General features: G+C 43.8%; 1 protein-coding gene across 11 annotated transcripts in view; it reads left to right on the forward strand.

Annotated features, from left to right (window-relative positions):
- The window catches only part of MPPED1 (metallophosphoesterase domain containing 1), an 83,448-nt gene that overhangs the window by 966 nt on the left and 61,394 nt on the right, over positions 1–21,088 (forward strand). For 2 of the 11 annotated variants that reach the window (XM_090043754.1, XM_090043762.1), the window contains exon 2: positions 2,677–2,771. The exons of 3 other annotated variants lie outside the window; for them this stretch is intronic. The gene's annotated coding sequence lies outside the window, so the exon portion shown is untranslated. Of the gene's footprint in view, positions 1–32; positions 875–2,676; positions 2,772–2,839; positions 2,859–16,146; positions 17,749–21,088 lie in introns of those variants that run through there. 6 more of the 11 variants (XM_090043753.1, XM_090043755.1, XM_090043760.1 and 3 more) reach the window with 6 other exon arrangements.

A 21,088-nucleotide genomic window follows, 5' to 3' on the forward strand; every position in this document is an offset into this window, starting at 1 on the left:
TGGAGCACAGGGGTATGAAGCGTTGTCTGTCTAGATATACCCTTCTAGCTACAGCTAGGTCTATTTCTATAGCTGTATATCTGTATTTATCTGGATCTACATAGATAACTATAGAAATATCTATCTGTAGATCTAGATATAGCTATCTATGTGGCTGCTAAACTAGGAAAAACATACCAACTCTTCATGGTGCCTTCTAGGATTTGAAGCAGTCCATCAGGGTTTGTCAAGAAAAGCAGGAGTTGGAGGATTCTCTGTAGACCTTCCTTTTCTTCCAACTGGCACATGCAAACTGTCTGCTAACGCTTAGGCTATCAAGATCACTCTGTGTTAAAATTATCTGGGAACTTACCTAGAATATGGTCTAAAACTGGTTTGGTGACCTTGATAAAAAAGCAAGCTAGCCAGGATGATTAAACTTTGGAAGTGATTACTGACATAAACTAACAGGTTACTTTTTTCCCCCAAAAGATATCAGGCTATATTTTTAATACAGATTTGTGTATGTTACACATGCATCTAAAATCAGCTTTGGAAGAAGAAGGGTCTGTCTTTTCCAAAAAGTAAGGAGCCATTAAATGCTTTTAATCTGCAGTGGAGTTCTAGTTTGCAGTAAGACCCATGCATAATAAGCTGTTTCATGATGTAAATTGCCTCAGTGCATGAATGCTATTTTCTGAGATTTTATTTGACGTAAGGCTTTTCTTGAAAATATTACATTAGTGGGTGTAGAAAAGATTATAAATACGTTGATACCAATACATATCATTCAGACTGTAACTTACCCAGGGAGTTTTGCTTTTGTGACTTATTTTATTATCTCAGGTACAGGAAATCTTGATGACATGAACAGCTTTAACATTTCTACCTACTGGTAAACATATATTACACACACTCCTACCACTCTTTGGTCTAATTAAAAGTTGAATTACAGCTAACAAATCCCCTCCCTGTGTGCACACACAAAAAATAGCCAATTTTGAGATTTACAGATGTGTTTGGAGTAGAGCAAACCTAATGACTGTTTCAGAATCTTCCATTACACTGGGATTTGTAGCATATTTGAAATGATGTTAGCTTGTGATGCAAAGCCGTAAGGATAAGGAAAGGCAAAGTTGATCTTTGTTTAAACAGGCTGTGCTTTTTATTTAATTCTGCATGTTCATTACAGGAGCATGTAGTATCGGTGGAAAGAGCGTTAGAGTTCTGATCAAAGACACACAGCCTTTTCTGACATCAAGGACATGGGTAGTCAAAACAGGGGGCCCTAAATTGAAATGGTGGGTTTTTAAAAACACTGCTTCAATTTAGGGCTGATTTTAAACCCCCATGTCATGCACACACCTGACTTACCTGCCTCTCTGGTGGCAGGGAGGGCAAGGGAAGCACCGGACCCCTGCACAGCTCAGTCAGGCTTGGTGAGGGGGGTAGTGGAGATCAGGCTTGCTACTTTTCTTGAGCGGAGCCTGCCTGCCTTCCCGGGCTGCTGCCAGGCTGCCTGCAAGGCTTCCTGCAGAGCCGTGGAGCTGCACAGAGCCCAGTGCTTCGCTCTACGGCTATAGGGGCAGCAAACTAAAACTCCTTGGAGGAGCTAAAATATATTAAAATGTCTGTCACTAGCCATGAAGCTTATAGATTTTTAGTTTATTGTCGTTAATGTAAGTCCTTGGAGGAGTTTTAGTTTGCTGTGCCCCAAGTCATTTAAGGTGCATTATGCTGCCGAATTTCCCACAGCAGCTCGAATTAATGTGCAGTAGGCCACCGTGGCGTGCAAACACCTACACCATTAAAGCAGCACAAAAGCATTTAGCCTGCTTTAAACTGTTGTGTACACATGCCCCTTGTTTCATCTACACACAGCCCAAGTCTTCTGCCTCTTGAGAAAAATAGTTCCCCAAATGTATTGTTTTGTAGTCTTTTCTGTTGTAATGAACAGAAGGTTCAAATTAAAGGGTGATGTGTATGGTAATGGTAAATGAAATTCCCTTACATGCACTGCATTGACATAGACAGGAGTGTAAATTCGTGTAACTAGTTTAGGTTCTGTGACTGAACTCTCCTGTTCTTCTAATGAGTATCCACTTACTTCTGCGGAGACCACCTCCAGAAGAGCCAAGTAGTTTATTCTATATGTCTACTTACTCTGTGACTTCCTTGTTGTAACTGCCACGCTTGTCGACAGTTTTAAAGTGATGCAACACAAGGCGTTACAATAGGACTACCAAATACCTACCACCTTCCAGTTGCATTGAACTGGGATTGATGCATTATATTGAATTGTATTTATTTATTGATTAGATTTAATTTTTGGTCACTACATGAAATAGCAAGAGAGTCTTTAATTTCTCTAGCTGTAAATTGAGCGGGCGTAACTTTGTCTGAGAACAGGATAATAATATACAAGACAATATAGATATTTTTTTTTTTTAAATTAGTGTAGAGGTTTGTTGTTTTTTTTTTTGTTCTAACCCTGAATATTATTGATTACCTTTATCAGAAATTATACTTTTTAAAATTTAAGATAGGAGTTGTGTTAGATTACTTCACTGTCCCCTCTTTAGTCTGTCTCCAGAAGCCTGTGTTTTGGGGATAATCTTCCAGTTAAAATACGCATGAACTCAGTGCTTGTGAAAGTGACAGCAATGAAAACTGATTCTTGTCTCTTCTTCTGTATAGAAATGATGCATTGTGGATGACAGCAAAGCTGTTTCTGCTAATGAGTATCCACCTGCTTCTGCAGTGACCACCACCTCTAGAGGAGTCAAGTACAGGTTTCCCTTGCTTTATGCGGGTTCTGTATGTGTGAATTCGTTCTGATGTGATGACCCTTTTTATATAAAAAATTTGATATATGCAAGGTAAATTCACCGTTATGTGATCAGTGTGGTGGAAGCCTGCAATCAGCTCCTTTGTGTGGTGCATTGTGGGAGTGACATGTACTGTGTGGATCTGTGCTCCTCGCTCACGGTTTGCAACATATGTTTCTATAGTTGCCATCCCCATTATGATAGTGCCCTGTGCTTGTGTGTATTGTTTGCTGTTGCTGAGTACCAGCATTGTCTTGTAAAAGTGGTAGAAATGGGTCTGGGGTCTACATCTTGGAATGTATCCCTGTTAGTTACATTGTAAAGTGGATTCCCTTTAGGTGAGTTTGAGCTATGCACCACTTTCCAGGAATGCGTGTACAGCATAAAGCGAGGGAAACCTATGGTTTATTTTTTATGTCTAGTTCCTCTGTTACTTCCTTGTTGAAACTGTCAGCAAGTGTGCCAGTTACAAAGTGGTGTGACACAAAGAATTATGTTAGGAGTACCAAATAGCCATCACTTCACATAGTTACTTCCAGTTGCAACTGATCTAGGATTGAGTTGTTATACTGACCTTTATTTATTTATTTATTTATTTATTTATTTATTAACTTATTACTTGTGAAATACTTAATTTTTGGTCACTGAGTAAAATAGCGTTTAATTTTTTTGGGAGCAGTATCATGTCCCTAAAGGTTATTTGTCTACATTTGGTTGTATTTAATTACACAAATGATTGTTAGCTTTGATATGATAAGGCTTGGTCAGAACATATATTAAAATGTCTCTCACTAGCCATGAAGCTTATCATAGATTTTTAGTTTATTGTCATTAATGACAAGATTAAAAAAATATGTTTATTACATTTGCATTAAAGTCATTCGTTCCTGATTCCTACCCCAAATGCAATGTATGTAGTATATGCAGTCTATCTCCTCTTGTAGTCAATGAGTTTTACAACTCAGAACAGCTGGAAAAGTAGGTTAAGTAGAGACCAGTGGACCCTAATATTTTGTGTAGCCTTGATTTCCCTTTGTTCTGTGCTGATAGGATGCTTTCTCCAGCTCTGTACTTGCACTACACTTCTCATCTTCCAACCCTTTCCTTGCTTCTCTTTAAGCTCCTTACATTTTCTCTTCTCATCTTTCCATGTAGCTAATTCCTTTCTAACTCATCCCTCCCCCAAATTATGGAACTAATGTAATGTTTCTACCCTCACACCAACCAATCTACTTTTTGGTGTAGCTTTTTCCCCTTACCTTTTTTTTCTGTTAGGACTATGCACACTTTGCACAAGGACTCTCTCTAGTGCTCGGTGTTTGCATATTTCCTAGCACAATGAGGCCTTGCTCTTGGTAGGTACTACCAGAACAATAATAATAAATAAAGAATGCCAGTGACATCACCGGAGTCCCAAATACTTAATTCCCCTTGCTGCTCCTGTAGTAGTAACTAACAAATTCTTCTCACAGGGCTTGTTTTTATTGCACTGTTAGCTCCATTTTTAAGTTGGGTTTTGTCCTTAACCTGAATCCTGTCCCCACACACACATCTGTAGTACAAATTAGGTGGTGACTTAGGCTCAACCTAGCTAACTGTTTGGGTCTCGGAGTGCTAGTGACACTGCAGTTCTTAACGAATCTGCCTGGGTTATAGCTAGAGCTGGGAGAAATGTTTCAGCCAAAAATGTTTTCTTTTTTGATGAAGTGTACATTGAGCACTGTCTAATCATTTTGACATTGCTATTTTTCTTCATGAACTCAGTGAAAATAAAACAAAATACAAGCAAGCCTATTTTATTTTAAGTGTTTTTGATCCAGAAAGACTTTCTGATTTTCCCCTCACTTTTGTGAAGAAAAATAAATGATCCAAAAAATGCTCTTTTTGTTTAAATTTAAAATCAAAAGATTTTAGACTTTTTGGAGTGCCAGTGGATGTAAAAAAAACTGATAAACAGATATTCACAAAGCTATAATTACTGCTTCTTGGGTGCATCTACACAAGATGTTTACTGTGGAGTTGCCTAATTAGCTCTGCAGTAAACATCTCAGTGTCTACATGTGCAATGCTATTAGGGCAGAGTAAACTAACTGCTGTAGGTTAGTACTTGTAAATTCAAGTATTATCCCATGGTAGAGTTTTTACTTCATAGCAACACATGTGTAAATGCTGATGGGGCTCACTGGGGAACAAGGACGTTTTAGTGCAGGGGCTGCCTGCTAGCTAACCTTTCACTGAAGCCCTCTTGTGCCCTAGCCAGCTCCTCTGCACCATATTTGAGCTTAGTTGGAGTTGCCCTGGGCTGGCAGGCTGACCCCCAGGCCTCCTGCCAGCTGAGGCTGCTCCTTCCTGGCTCAGTGTGCTGCAGTCCCAGGTCAACGTTTTTCAATCCGGTTCAATGTGCTGTGGTCCTGGGTGTCCAGGAGCAATAAACTCCTGTACTATATGCGCTGGAGTTTATTACACATTAATTCCATGTACAGGCAAGCTCCTCAACTGCTGGTCTAAACACTTTGTATAGCTTTAATGTTTTTTACCAGTGTGCTGCATTTGCTTGAGCTAGCCAGCCTTGGGCCAAGTAACTTGAATGCATTAACTAAAGCAGTGGTTCTCAGCATTTTTTGTACTAGGACCCATTTGTAAACATCAATGGCAAGTCCCACCACAATAAATAGTTTAAGTAGAAAACAGCTCCCTGGCTCTGCCCGTGCTCTTCACTCCCTATACACAGCCCTGTGTCCCCTAGCTCTGGTGCCTCTCACTCCTGACCCACTTCCCCAAGGTCCCAGTCCTGCAGTGTATGGGGCAGGGGTTGTGTGTCAGGTACTGGGGGGCACATGCCCCCCGATTTGTGCATTTACAGAAGGCATGGGGCTGCAGCTTGCCTGGACCAAGATAGGAGCTGCCTCTGCAGTCCAGAGGGTAGAACCCAGCATGGGAGGGCAGAGCAAGGTGGTGAGACTTGTTGTTGCCACTGCTGGGACACCCATGTCAGCTGAGCTGCCAGCAGTACAAGGAGTAATGGATGGGGGTTGGGTGGGGCATGCTGCCCTTGCCTCCTCCCACTGCCAGTAATTCACACACTGGGCTGTACTTCTACCCCAGGGGGGAGGAGAGGCAGCACGGGCAGCCTGAGGGTAGAGCAGTTGAGAAGGGTCAGTCTCATATTCTAACTAGCATCCACTAATGAATGCATTGCTTTGGTGTTTGAGACGAGGACAGAGGGGGTCATCTACTTAGAGTGTTCTTTCAGCTGGGTAACATGGGCAGTTCTTGTATATGTATGCAGAGCTGGGAGAGCCAGATCCTATCTCCTATACTCCTAGAAGTTGTCACACTGAAGATGGTTGGATTACTTGTGTGAATTAAGCAAGCAGACCTTTTGCATCGCTATATATTGTGAAGCCAGTTTGGCCAATTTTTGCAAAACAGCGCAGATAATTCAGTGTCTGCATGTAGAGTACAAAAGGATGCCTGAGAATTGATATTCTCATTTTTTTAGTTTAAGCCAGCGTCCATACACTGGTATATTGCACACACGAAGTTTATTATTTACATGTAAAGTTCCTAACAATTTAATCTATCCTGAAAATCCTTTAATGTCTGAATAAAACAACAAACCTAGATTTAGGACTGAAAAATGGATTCAAATTATCATGACACTTATTTGCTACTTGGAGGGGTTTTGGTAAATTTTCCATACAACCCTATACATTTGCAATTATTTTTTTTTCTCAGACTGGATATTGATGCTTTGTGAGTTTAGAATTTTTCTGTAGTACATGCTTATAAATGCCAGTAATAATATAGCAAAGTTTGGAGTCCATTTGGAAAGGAAGAGAGAGTCTTGGGTCGTAAGGAGAGGATATTGCAGCTCTTACATATTTATTTAAATTTCCTTGACTGGAATTAATTAATTCAACTGGATTAAGCATCTCTAAAGTTTATTTTGGGATATAATCTATCTATCTCCCTGAAAGAGGACTTGGTTTATACTTTTAGGATTTGTATCCACTTTAATATTTTATTCAAGTATGACACATGTTGAATACATTTAGCAAGACCTAATTTGAGGCCATTAAAATATATTTAGCCTTGTTCAGTGCTCACTGTATTTGTATACATATGTATTCTACTATTTAAAAATCTAAAATACATTAAGTGTTTATGGCATATTATAAAATAGAGTTTATGCAAAGTTCAAAATGAAAACAAAGCAGTAGTATTGCTCTGCATTATATTTTAACATTTAAGGAATAAATAAGCAGGTGTCTGTGTAGTCTAGGATGTGATTATTACTTTTTAAAAAATTTTTAACAATTAAAGAAATTACATCTTCATGAGAAGAAGTCCAATTAGGGAGCGGGGAGTGGAGTATAAAAATTAATTTAAAATGTCATAGTTCTGATTAAAATAAAACATGCTAAAAGTTGTGTAGGTGGCTTGTGTGTTAAACTGATGCTAGGTTACATATCAGGCAAAATATTGCACATTCCATTGTGTTCTGAACATAGTTACCTACTTCCTTTGTCTGCCTGTCTGCATGAGGGATGTCTGGCATTTGTGAATGCAGTATTTCTCTTGGTGAAACTCCCTGGAAGTGGACAAGGAAGCAGAGTTTAAAAGGGTAAAGCAATGTATCGTTTTTATTCCTCTATAGTATGGTTATCCATATAATTTTTCCTAGATGATTCCACCTAATGAGTGCATTATTTTAAAAGCAAATAATGGCAATAACACTTGCAATGGCTAACTTATGTGTGTGAGCAATGGAAGAGAACTAATTTGAAGAAAATTTAATTTAAGCAAGAATTTTTTTTCACATAGAATTTGACAGGTAGCTATAAACTACAGGATATTTTTGTTTTATACCATGAAAGATAACTTCCTTTTTCAAACTTGACCGAGGCAAGTCAAGTTAGAGAAAAATAAGAAGTCTTATTTAATCACTGAAGAATATTTACACTTTTTACAAAGCAGAAACTTGCTCTAAGTAGTGAAAACAAACCTGTAAAAGGTTTGATGAGATGCCTAGGTACCACAACACTTGGTTCTCTAGAAGATCCTAATATCTGCAAGTAATTCAGGATTAGAGATGCAGTTTTCTGTTGTCTTCAAGGTGAAAATAGCTTTGGCTTTTGGATAGAAAGTAAATTGATAGAACTAAATGGTATTTCTCCTATATAGGTTGACTGCATTAAGTCCATATTCCATTAGACTGGGACGGGCACTTAGTTTGGGCAGAGGGCCGCTTACTGAGTTTTGACAAACTATTGAGGGCCGCATGATAGGCAGCCAGGGGCAGATAAATACTAATTTTTCTAAATTTTTTAGGGGCCCCGCAGGTCGCATTTTGCCCACCCCTGCATTAGACACATCTGCTAACCACAAGAAAAATCCTTATACCTCTAGAAAAGACCCAGTAATACAATAGAATGAACTGTTACATAGAAACCCTGCCCCCCTGAAACTAACTTTCCTTAGTTAAGTTTTAAGGTGACGCAACTCAGAGAGCTAGCTTCCCAGTTAGAGATGTTCCTGAAATAAAAGATGTGTTAAGCTAAGGGATTGTACCATAAAGGTACATGTGCTCCAGTTAACAGATGAGGTTTGGGAAACTTGTGGGGATAGCTGCTGTGAAGCACTGTTTCCCAACATTGCATTTAGATGTTTTGCCCTTTTAGCAGCATAGCCAAGTTTCATAGTTATACAGTCCACAGACTCTGTGATAAAGTTGTGCTGTGTTGTGACTGCTCAGTAGCATACATGCAGTGGATGGACAAATTCAGTCCCTTTCTTAATTGAAATATACCACATTTACTTAAATATAAGACAAGGTTTTGTTCGCCAATAAGCACGTGGGGATGGGAAGCTCCTTATTTTATGTTCGCATAAAAAGAAAACTCATTAAATGCACTGTCTATCATTAAATTGCCACCAAAAGCAGTATGTCCTCTGTCATAGAAACCAAATATGAACTTAATTAAATGCATCCACCACTGAGCATGACTCCAGAACATGTGGACCATATTGAGCAAACATGCTGATGGGAACCTATCTCAGGGTAAGTTAGTGGAACCCACATGAATAAGACACATAGTAGTGCCCATTGAATGCAGGCTCCCTTTTTCAAGTCATGGTGAGTTGCTACATTGCATACATTTTTCATAGATTTCATAAATTTCATAGACATTAGGGCTGCAAGGGACCTCGGGAGATCGAGTCCAGCCCCCTGCCCAAAGGGCAGGAAGTCAGCTGGGGTCATAGGATCCCAGCAAGATAAGCATCCAATTTACTCTTGAAGGTGTTCACTGTAGGTGCTTGAACCACCTCCGCTGGCAGACTGTTCCAGACCTTGGGGGCTTGGACAGTAAAGAAATTCTTCCTTATGTCCAGCCTGAAACGGTCTTGCAGGAGTTTGTGACCGTTCGACCTCGTCATCCCTTGGGTGGCTCTGGTGAACAAACATTCCCCCAGATCCTGGTGGTCACCCCTGATAAACTTATAGGTGGCCATCAGATCACCCCTGAGCCTGCGCTTTTCCAGGCTAAAGAGTCCCATGGCTCTCAGCCTGTCATCGTAAGATCTGTTTTCCTGACCTCTGATCATGCGCGTGGCTCTCCTCTGGACTCTCTCAAGCTTCTCCACATCCTTTTTGAATTGTGGAGCCCAAAACTGGACGCAGTACTCCAGCTGTGGCCTCACCAAGGCCGAGTACAAGGGGAGAATGACGTCCCAGGATTTGCTCGAGAAGCATCTATGGATGCAAGCCAACGTTTTGGTCGCTTTACTAGCCGCAGCATCGCATTGGAGGCTCATGTTCATCTTGTGGTCAATGATGACCCCCAAGTCTTTTTCTTCTGTAGTGCTATCCAATGTAGCACTGCCGAGCCTATAAGGATGCTGCAGGTTTTTCCTCCCAAGGTGGAGAACCTTGCATTTTTCAGTGTTCAACACCATCAGGTTCTCGTCCGCCCATTTGCTGAGCTTGTCCAGGTCAGCCTGGATCACCCACCTATCTTCTGGCATGGATGCTTTGCCCCAAAGTTTGGTGTCATCGGCGAACTTGGCCAGTCCACTCCTAACTCCAGTGTCCACATCGTTAATGAAGATGTTGAACAGGATGGGTCCCAGGACAGAGCCTTGAGGGACCCCACTGGTCACAGGGCACCACGATGAGTGACTGCCATCGATTACAACCCTCTGGGTCCGACCACGGAGCCAGTTTCTCAGCCAGCGGATCGTGGTGGAGCCAAGGCCACAACTGGCCAGTTTGGCCAAGAGGAGATCATGGGATACCAGATCAAAGGCTTTTTTGAAGTCAAGATATGACATCAATCTCTTCTCCCTGGTCCAGGTGATTAGGTCACCTGGTCATAGAAGGAAATGAGATTGGTCAAACAAGACCTACCCGCAACAAACCCGTGCTGGCTGTCTCTTAGGATGTTAGCCTGGGCCAGTCCATCAAGGATGGCCTCCTTAATAAACTTTTCTAAGATCTTCCCCAGGATAGAAGTCAGGCTAATGGGCCTGTAGTTAGCCAGATCCACTCTCCTCCCTTTCTTGAAGATCGGCACCACATTGGCCTTCTTCCAGTCTTCAGGCACTACACCAGAGTGCCAGGAGTTTTCAAAGATCCGTGCCAGGGGCTGGGCTATGACGCTCGCCAGCTCCTTGAGTACCCTGGGGTGCAGATTGTCAGGGCCGGCTGACTTGAAGGTATCCAGCTTCTCAAGGTGTTTCTTCACGAGGTCAGCATTTATGGAGGGTAGGGGATCCCCATCACCCGGATCTCCCTGTCCCATAGCAGGCATGGGCGTCCCATGGGACTGATGAAAGACTGACGCAAAGTACCTATTTAATAGGTTGGCTTTTTCCTGGGCGTCAGTTGTCAGTTGCCCCATCTGCAGGACCGGACCAGTGCAGAATAATCCTCCTTTGGAGGTGAATTCCGTCCTCCATCCCTTGTAGGCTTTCCTTTTTAGCCGTAGGAGGTCCGCTAGGTCCCTAGAGAGCCAGGAGGGCTGCTGTGCCTTCTTGCTGACTTTCCTCCGTGTTGGAATAGATTTAGCTTGTGGATTGAGGATCGCTTCCTTGAGAAGCAACCACTCTTCTTGAACTCCCATCTCCCTGGGGTCATGGTCCCTGAGGGCCTGACCGACAAGCCTCTTGAGCTTGTCAAAGTCGGCTTTTCTGAAGTCAAGGACTTCTGTGTTGCTGACTGACTTGCCAGCTTTATGGCGGATGGTGAAGGTGATCAGCTCGTGGTCGCTGTCACCCAGCTTCCCATCTATCATTAGGTCGCCGATTAGGTCGTCCCCCGTAGCCAGTACCAGGTCGAGCAGCACTTTGCCTCTCGTTGGCCCATAGACTTCTTGAGTCAGGTAGAGGTCATCCACGCATGAGAGAAAGCTTTGCGACCGCTCAGATTTTGCTGAGTGATCGTCCCACGAGATGTCCGGGTAATTGACATCACCCATGGCAACCAAGGTCCTGGAGCAAGCGGCCTCAGTCAGTTCCTGGGCGAACTCCTGGTCAAGCTCGGGCCTTTGAGTGGGAGGTCTGTAGTAGACTCCCACCGTTGTGTCCCCTGTGCCGTATTCCCCACAAATTTTTACCCAGAGGGTCTCTAGCTGTCCATGCCAGTCGCCAACATCAGCTTGCAGGGACATGTAGCTTTCCTTGACATAGAGAGCTACACCCCCGCCCCTTTTGTCAACACGATCCCTCCTGTACAGGGTATAGCCCTCTATACCCGTGGTCCAGTCATGGGTGGAGTCCCACCAGGTCTCTGTTATCCCAATGACGTCATAATTCTTTGCACTGAGCAGGAGGACAAGCTCCTCCTGCTTGTTGCCCAGGCTCCTGGCACTGGTGTACAGGCAGGCAAGTGTGCCCTTAGGGGCTCTTGCCTTGCCCACAGATTGTGCCAGGGCTGGGGCAGGGGTGGTCTCCCTTAAGTGCCTTGGTCTGCTGGCTTTGCAAGTGTTGCTCAGTGGGCCAGCAGTGGCAGTAGTCCCCCCCACATTCCCCAGCGGGCTTATTTAAAGCCCGGTGGAGCAGGTTGGCCAGCCTGGCTGAGAAGAGCCTCCTCCCCAGGGGAGAGAGGTGGAGGCCATCTCTTCCCAGCAGCTCGCTGCCTCTCTCGCCAAAGAGCGGGCTGTGGTCATGGAAGCCAAAGCCTTCCCAATGACACCAGCTCCGCAGTCTTTGGTTCACTACGTGGATCCCCCTCTCCCTCCTCAGCCCATAGCCCGAGACTGGGAGGATCGGCGAAAACACCACCTGAGCTCCCAGATCCCTAAGCCCTGCTCCCAACACCCTGTAGCGCCTCATGACCTGGCTGGGGGTGCTCCGAGCTGTGTCATTGGTGCCCACATGAAGAAGGTGCATGGGGTAGTGGTCTGTGGGCCGGAGGAGATGTGGGATCCTCTCCGCAATGTCTTGGATGCGGGCCCCCGGGAAGCAGCAGACTTCCCGGGCTAAGGGGTCGGGGCGGCAGATTGCCCCCTCAGTGTCCCGCAGGATGGAGTCTCCCACAACAAACACCTTTTGCTTTGACTTGGGGAGAGCAGGGCCAGTAGCTGCAGTTGAGCCTGGGTTGCCTGCGGGAGCTGGCAACTGAGCAGGCTCTGCTGGGGCTGCAAGAGGTGTGAACCTGTTGCTAAGCTCCGGCGAGGGAGGGGCCTTGGTGCGGCAGGCCTTGGGGCCCTTGACCACCTTGGTCCATGCCCCTGACTGGGCAGAGCGGGAGGTCCCAGAGTCCTCCTTAGTCGTGGAGGGAGACAGTGCTCTACCCTGCAGCTCCCGGGGAAGAAGGGCCTGGCAGTAAGAGTCTGTCTCCTGCTCACAGTCCCTGATGGCACGCAGTCTCTGGACTGTGGCCTGGAGCTCCTCCAGCTGGCGCGCCGCAGACCTCGGAAGGGGAGGTGGCCATGCTCCCGGGCTCCAGAGCCTGAAAAAGGGACAGGCAGCCCCCGCAGCCAAGAGCCAGGGGGCTCTTTTAACTTCCTCTTCACTCCCACAGCTGAACTGTGCCTTTTTTGTCCATTTCCAATGATTCCTGTTTCTTCATCAGTCTCAGACATCTGGCAAACGTGATCAAACAGAGCCTTTAACAGTTTACTGAGAGTCCTTCTGTTGCCCCCGTCTCAGCCTGTTGCGTATGGTTTGTGTGGCTGTGCTGTCCATGAATTGAAGCTGGACCAGATTCTATTGCATGTCACCTGTATTTAAATTTTGGAGGATCCCAGGACATTTGACAAGAACACGCGGTTCCAATCATGAGCAGGGTTAGCAAGGAAAGCAGGGCCTGACAGGGGAGTGAGGGGCTGCAAGGGGAAGATGGGGGGGACAGAAGGCCAGGGGGGTCACCTGCCCCCCCCAGATTTATCTTCCCTGCTGCAGCAGTGGGAGGAGGACAGATTCAAGGCAAGCCTCCAATAATTGGATTCTATATCTGGGAAATTATAACATTTAGAATTTTTCTAGATATAGAATCTAATTATTGACGGGTTTTCTTATATTCAGGGTCATTTTATATTTGAGTAAATATGGTAATTAGCTACAGTTACAAACAAAGAGGCCATGGTGTGAATGGACATTGGGTCTAAACCATCTTTCTCACTGAAATGGTCTCCTCAGAACAGGATTTGAGGCACAAAGGCAGTCCAGGGAAGCTTGCAAAGCTACTAATGTGTTATGTGTGGTCTATGGATAGAGAACTTCAATTTCTCCCTCATCTGTTTCACCAACCCTAAACTGCCATTTTAAAAAGTTAATGGTTTTTGATGTTTTACTGCTTCTATAACTGAAATGGGGTTAGCTTTCTTAATAGGATTCTAAGATCATGAATTCATAATGTAAACGTCTTTGGAGAGTTAGTGAGGGGGATAAACAACTCAAGTGACACTATAGATTATAACTTAAACATCCCCAAGGAATCTATTCTCATTTCAACACTCTTGCTTAACTCCCATTGACACTAATGGCAGGTACATAAAGCATTCACAATGGTAAGTGTAGACTTCTAAGTGCATATTTCAATGCTATACATTAGTGTCTGTTTAAAAAAAAAAATGTGCAATTCAAAAAGTTCCCTAAATATGCATTTATACAACAAACTGTAATGGCCAAAAGGAAACATTTGAAGCCTAATGGTCCTATCAGTATTTGTGTGTACTAGATGGACCTCAACAGCTACAAATGTCTAAATGCCTGTTAATCATGCTAACTTTGTTTTTAAGCCGGTAAATGGTTGAGAGCTTTTGGACTACTCATTGTCAGGTAGAATCAATCTGCCAAAGAGAGACTGGTCATGATTGGTCAGCATTTTTTCTTGTATTTATCTTGGCAAGTAAAGAAAGAAAAAAGAGCATCCTTCAGAAGTGTGTTGTTATTGCAAACAAATTTGCCTAGCATGTTCACTCATATAGAAGAACACCTTTTCCAGAATTATTTTGTTCATCTTGCAGTTACAAAAACTGAGGCCATTGAATACATGAAATTAATTCAATTCAATGAACTCCAGCACAGTTTGCACCAGAGTTTATTGCTCCCTGGTGCAGTATTTACACATGTGTCTGGGCCACAGCATATTAAGCCAGAGTGGTGCAGCCCTGGTTGGCAGAAGGCCTAGAGGGTCAGCCTGCCAGCCTGAGGCTGCTCCTGCCTGACTCAATGTGCTGCAGAGGGGCTGGTTGGGCATGAGTGTGCTACAGTGGGAGCTAGCCAAGCAGCCCTGACTGTAATACCTTGAGGGCCCCAGCCAGCCCAGGTCATAGTCTACATGTGTATTGCTGCAGAGTAAATAACTCTGCCATAAAATAGTACTTGCATCGGGCTATATGATCCTACAGTGGAGTTAGTTTGTTTACTCTGGCCTAGTAGCAGTGCTCGTGTGGATGATGATGCTTTACTGTGGAGCTAATTAGGCAACTGCAATAAGCATCTCGTGTAGATGCACCCAAAGGGTAGAAAACTGATCCTGATCATGTGGACTAGGTAAACCATATCAGTCAGGGAGGGAAAACCTATTGGAGCATTCAGTTCTGTAATTAAGTTGCTTTGCCAAAGCAACTAGTGTCCTATTGCTGAAGTGCCTTCATCAACCCTTCCTTTACATAGAAATCTACTCACACTAGAGTAGTTTGTGGTGATTGATCCAAAAGTTTTATAGCTTTGCTTAGAGATGTTATTGTAGAATATTCTATGGCACTGCTTTGTTTCCTTTTTAAATAGGGACTCTACTTCCTTATCTAAAGGAACTTGCTTCTGTGCCTGAGACAATAACTCAGGAAGCACAGCTTGGCCCTCATTTAGTACTGATGTGAACTCGCCACCAAGCACTGGGCTGTGTTTGTACATAACGTAAAGAGTGTGGTTTTTACAATAGGTTGTTACTCTCAGTGACTCTGCTGTTTGTCACGCAGATTCTCATGCTTTCCAAAGAGATTTTTTCTTATTGCTTAATGCCTCTCTCTTCCCCTGAAAAATGTGGGCTTTAGTATTTTAAAACTGCATAGACACACCTGTATCTTCTTTCAGTTTGGCTATTATACTTCCTCCATTGCATCACCAAATCTCAAGTGCTCACCTGTGAACAAACTCTGCTATCCATTGCATATCTTTCCTCTATCCCTGTTCTCAGTCAGAGATGCATAAGCATTCCTGAGCCACAGTTCACTTTGTGTGATCTGATCTGTTGCTCACAAAAGCTTAAGCATCTCACACACATTCCCACACTGGATAAACCCTCTTGCCAGAAAATCAGTAGCCTGCCCCACAGTGACAAATCATTGATGCTTCAGAGCAACTCTGGGGGCTGGACTTGATGCTCCTCCAGGGTCCCTTCCAGCCCAAATGTCTATGAAATCTCTGATTTAGTTAATCTATAAGGTGCACCTCTACCTTGCCTTGTGTCTGATTTTAAATTAACACTGGCAGGGTGGGGAGGAGGTGCAGTGGTGCAGCTGTTACTCCCTTTCAGACTGGACCACACTAAGGAGCCTCAGTACTTTTTAGAAATCCCCACAGCAGGTAAAAATCCCTGCTCCCTTCCCTTTCCCTCTATGCTCAGACATATATCCCTTCCCCTGTTTCCTTTCCTCCTCCTGCCACTACTGCTTTCCCTGATGTCCGAGGGACTAAAGAAGCTTTAGAGCCATTCCTGCCTGCTCCAGCCAGGCTGTACAGGGGCTGGGCTTAAGAATGGCAGCAACAGTGGCAATGGGGGTGGGGGGGTCTCTTTCCCTGAGCCTGTTCCTCCCAATGTCCTGTTGCATTCCCAACTGAGCCCAGCTGCTATACAGCATGGCTGGGGCAGGTAGGAGTTGCTCTGAAGTCTCCACTACCCTGGGACAGCAGGGAAAGCAGCAGCAGAAGGAGGGGAGAGAACCTGATTCTGGCCATGGAGGGAAAGGAAAGCAATTCTTATTTAATTCAGGACTTTAAAGAGTTCTGAAGGGTCCCCCTGCTGGTCTGCTGGCACCAGTGGGTGAGGAGGCAGGTTAGAGGGTGAGAAGCTGGAAGTTGTGGGTGCAATATGGTTTGATGTTCCTCTACCCTCCTTTGCCAAATCTGAATCCATCCCTGAACTTGGCTAACTATCTTTCTCTGTACATATTCTGTGCTTATGGTGCCACTGACTTCTTTTTTCTCTCTCTCCATTGTCTTACTCTTGTTGGTATGAGAGTTGCAACTGTTCCTCTCAAATTCTCTAGCCATCCTGCATTTCTCTAGTTTATTGAACACATCTCTTCTTCACAGTTCTTTCTCTACTTATTTTAAAATTGTAATAACTGTCATCTTAAATACTAGATAGGGTGATTGAGGCATTGTGGTTTTGGAGCTAGGGTCTTTTTCAGTAATGCTAGGGAAGTTATGAAGGCCTCAGTATTGGGTATTGTTGTAGACATACAAGGAGTAGTTGGAAGGTGATAAGAGTGCAGCAAACATGAGGAAAAAAAAAGGTAGAGCGATGATGACAAGGAAAAGACAGGGATTGGAGAGAGAATAAAAATCAAACCAGGATCTGAGTGGGAATGTGGAAAGGAAATTAATGTGAAATTAGGTTTATAATAGAACAAGAGAGAGGTGGATGCAGGAGAAGTTACACAAATAGTGTAGTGGGATTATTATGTATGCTGGCTCTACAAGAGAGTATAGGGGTAAAGTTAAGGACTTTTGGCTGAAGAAAACTTCATATAGTACAGGTCCTCATTCAACAAACAACTTAAAACCCATGTCTAAGTGCAAGCATCTGAGTAGCTCCATTATGGAATATTCTCACTGTAGAGGTGGTGGAATGCCCATGCCTTGTGGCTTGATCCATTGAAGTGGAAAAATCATCACTGAATACAGTGAGCTTTGTATCAGGTTCTGGAGGGGACAGATAAATCAGACTAGATAGAGCACAAGCTAAATAACGTGCAGAGAACATTCATATGCTGGTATAAAGATGGATTAGCTGTTGTTTTTTTTTTCTCTCTAACATTTATGATTCTAACATTCAGCTTTGTGATTTTTATTTTAGTATTCATGTTCCTGCAGCCTTTTTTACATTTCTCTGTATTTCACTGGCAGACATCCCACAGCTCCATAAGTCTGGGGGAAGCGGGTAGTTAGCATGTTGTTGCTGTGGGGATTTGAGTCTTAATGCTCTATGCTGGTAATGCTAGGTATATTGTTAAAAAACTTGTATGATGCAATAGTAGATAATTATTTTCCCCACTGTATATCACACCCTAATTTTGGGAAGGGAGAGATTTTAAATCATTTTTAAAAAGTTATGGACTTTTAGAAAGGAAAATAGAAAGAAGGGAGTGACTGGCATCAGTCTGGATAGCAGTCAGGCTGGAAGAAGATAGCTATTTCTGTCGGTCATCAAAGATGTTAGCAGTCAGCCAGCTATTTCTTAGGAAGAGAAACAGAGAGAGAAAAGGTAAGATTAATTTGTATATGTTTCTGACACTTTTCATCTGTTGAATTAAGACAGTTAGTTGTATATTGTGGTTACCTTATTCTGATTTCTGTTTTATTGCTTGTTGTTTGTGTTCACTAATCTATTCTATTTTTTACAGTAATCTGGCTTTCTTTTTTCTTCTTCATTCCTTGAACAGTTTTTATATCCCCAAGGCTCACATGAGATAACTATCACTTGGTAGAGGGGTCAGTAGTGTAATGGCATCAAGCTTTTTTCCTCTCAGAGACTTGCTTGCTTCCAATTTTTGCATGTTTACATGGTGAACATCATGCTGTATGTCTCTGGCTAGGGTCGTTGCAGGCTGGCCTGGTGCTGTGATTCACACACACTTTCATGTATAGAAACAATAGCTCCTCACTTACAAAAATGCTACTACAGTGAATGCTGTACTTTACACACCTCTTTTATTGCTTGTGAACAGATAATAATGGATTCTACCAAAAGCAGCTAAACTTATTTGAGATGGTAGGCCATGTCCAGCTGGAAGCAAATGAGGATAAAACTGGGAATCAGATAGATGCTTAGTAATCTTCATTATCAAACAGGTGCTTAAGTATAGAAATATCAGAAAAGATAGACTTAAGGACTTTGGGCTCTTCTGCTTAATGCTTGCTTCAAACTCTCTGTAATCTCAGTTTAGCCATATGTAAAACGGAGATAATTTTTTTCATATCTTATAAGGGTGCTATTGAAACTTGAAATGTATTGAAATGTTTTTAAGTATTTTGAATAGCAAATAATTGATTGTGCCAAAACTATCTCTCAATAAACAGTTTGTAGCGGTTTCTTCCAAATGGTATACTGATCATTCAGAGCAGCTTGCCCAGTACAGTTTCTGACATTTGCTATATGTAGCCCATATGAAATTCTTTAAAAATGCACCATTTTATGCAGAAAGCTCCTAAGGGAGGATCTCGCATCTGCCTTTTTAATCTCTTATTTCCTAAATACAGAAATGTATCCTTGATTATTCTTTCAAGGATCATTCTTCCCACCCCTCCCCCTGCTTTTTGATGCTTCCATTGTGCTGCGTGCGTTGTAGCCTGAACACAACATCTGAAAGTGTTTAAAATCCAACATTTTCTTGGCTTTATTCTGCCATATCCTACCACTCATTTCTAGTGGATGGCAGAAGGAAAACTGTTCTTGAATTCTCAGGCTGTAGTCCTGTCTGTTGGTAGTGACAGCAAGTTGTCATCATATTACAGCAAGTTTAGTAAGTTACATGACAAGAACTGGAGATTTAATTCCAGTCGCATACAGAACAAGCACTCTCATTTAAAAATAAATAAATAAAAAAATAAATTCCAGCACCTCATTTGAGATGCGTGGTAGCAGTATTAAAATTTAGGCAAAAGACAAACCCAGATTTTTTGGGAAATGTAATATTCCTAACTGCCACTGAAGTCGTTGGGCATGTCTACACATGACACTGTGGTGAGGTAGTGTTGGCAGGCATGAACCATGACACCAAACCTACTGTACAGTAGCAATGAGTTACATTACTGTGCAACAGCATTGGAAACAATTCATGCAACACCAGGACTGCCCAATAACTTAAGGGTGAAGTTACACATTACATTTAAGCCATACTAAGTGTACTTAAAATGCAAATTTGTTAAACTCGTGCTAAGTTCCTTTTGAGTGTCCTTCAGGCGAGGATTAGTTCTGGGCTGTGTTACCTACCTCATGTTAGGGAAACTTGAGTTTGCTCCACAGAGATAAAACAAGCAATCTGCAATCCTCCAACATCCCAGGATACACCTTTGCCACCTGCACCCACCTACTGCCTCCTTGCAAGTGGGGACAGAGTTCAGGTATACTGTCTTCTACCTTTGCCCCTGCTTGCCACCCCTCTAGTGGCAAGTCAGAACTGTGCAGGAAAGAAATGGTATTAACCCTTAATATGCGACTTCTTACAGCACATTCTATATTCCACAGATTTAGTTTCATAGTTAGTAGGGTTGGAAGGGGCCTGAGCAGATCATCAAGTCCAACCCTCTGCCATGGCAGGAAAGAGTACTGGGGTCAAACGACCCCAGCAAGGTGATTGTCAAGCCTCGTCTTAAAGACCTCCAGGGTAGGAGCCAGCACCACTTTGCGTGGAAGTTGGTTCCAGATCCTAGCTGCCCTGACAGGTGAGGTAGCACCTCCAGATGTCTAATCTGAATTTTTCCCTCTGCCAGCTTGTAACCTGTTATTTCTAGTCACTCCTGGTAGTGCTCGGGGAAACAGGGACTCCCCCAATGCTGGTCCCCTCTGACTAGTTTGTAACAGGCCACTAGATCCCCCCTCAGTCTTCTCTTGTCGAGGCTGAACAGGTTCAGGTCCCGTAGCTTGTCCTTGTAGGGCCTGCCATGCTGCCCCCTGATCATGCGGGTGGCCCTCCTCTGGACCCTCTCATAGATTCATAGATGCTAGGGTCAGAAGGGACCTCAATAGATCATCGAGTCCGACCCCCTGCATAAGCAGGAAAGGGTGCTGGGCCTACATTACCCCAGCTAGATACACATCCAACCTTTGCTTGAAGACCCCCAGGGTAGGGGAGAGCACCACCTCCCTTGGGAGCCCATTCCAGACCTTGGCCACTCGAACTGTGAAGAAGTTCCTCCTAATATCCAATCTAAATCTGCTCTCTTCTAGCTTGTGGCCATTATTTCTTGTAACCCCCGGGGGCGCCTTGGTGAATAAATACTCACCAATTCCCTTCTGTGCCCCCCTGATGAACTTATAGGCAGCCACCAGGTTGCCTCTCAACCTTCTCTTGCGGAGGCTGAAAAGGTCCAGTTTCTCTAGTCTCTCCTCGTAGGGCTTGGCCTGCAGGCCCTTAACCATACGAGTGGCCCTTCTCTGGACCCTCTCCAGATTATCCGCATCCTTCGTGAAGTGCAGCGCCCAGAATTGCACGCAGTACTCCAGCTGCGGTCTGACCAGCGCCCGATAGAGGGGAAGTATCACCTCCTTGGACCTATTTGTCATGCATCTGCTGATGCACGATAAAGTGCCATTGGCTTTTCTGATGGTTTCGTCACACTGCCGACTCATGTTCATCTTGGAGTCCACTAGGACTCCAAGATCCCTTTCCACTTCTGTGCCACCCAGCAGGTCATATCCTAGGCTGTAGGTGTGCTGGACATTTTTCCTCCCTAGATGCAGCACTTTGCATTTCTCCTTGTTGAACTGCGTTCTGTTGTTTTCTGCCCACTTGTCTAACCTGTCCAGGTCTGCTTGCAGCTGCTCCGTGCCCTCCGGCGTGTCCACTTCGCCCCATAGCTTAGTGTCATCTGCAAACTTGGAC

Source organism: Crocodylus siamensis, chromosome 4, assembly GCF_052110815.1.
Source record: "Crocodylus siamensis isolate JL-2025a chromosome 4, ASM5211081v1, whole genome shotgun sequence".
NCBI classification, from domain to species: Eukaryota; Metazoa; Chordata; order Crocodylia; family Crocodylidae; genus Crocodylus; species Crocodylus siamensis.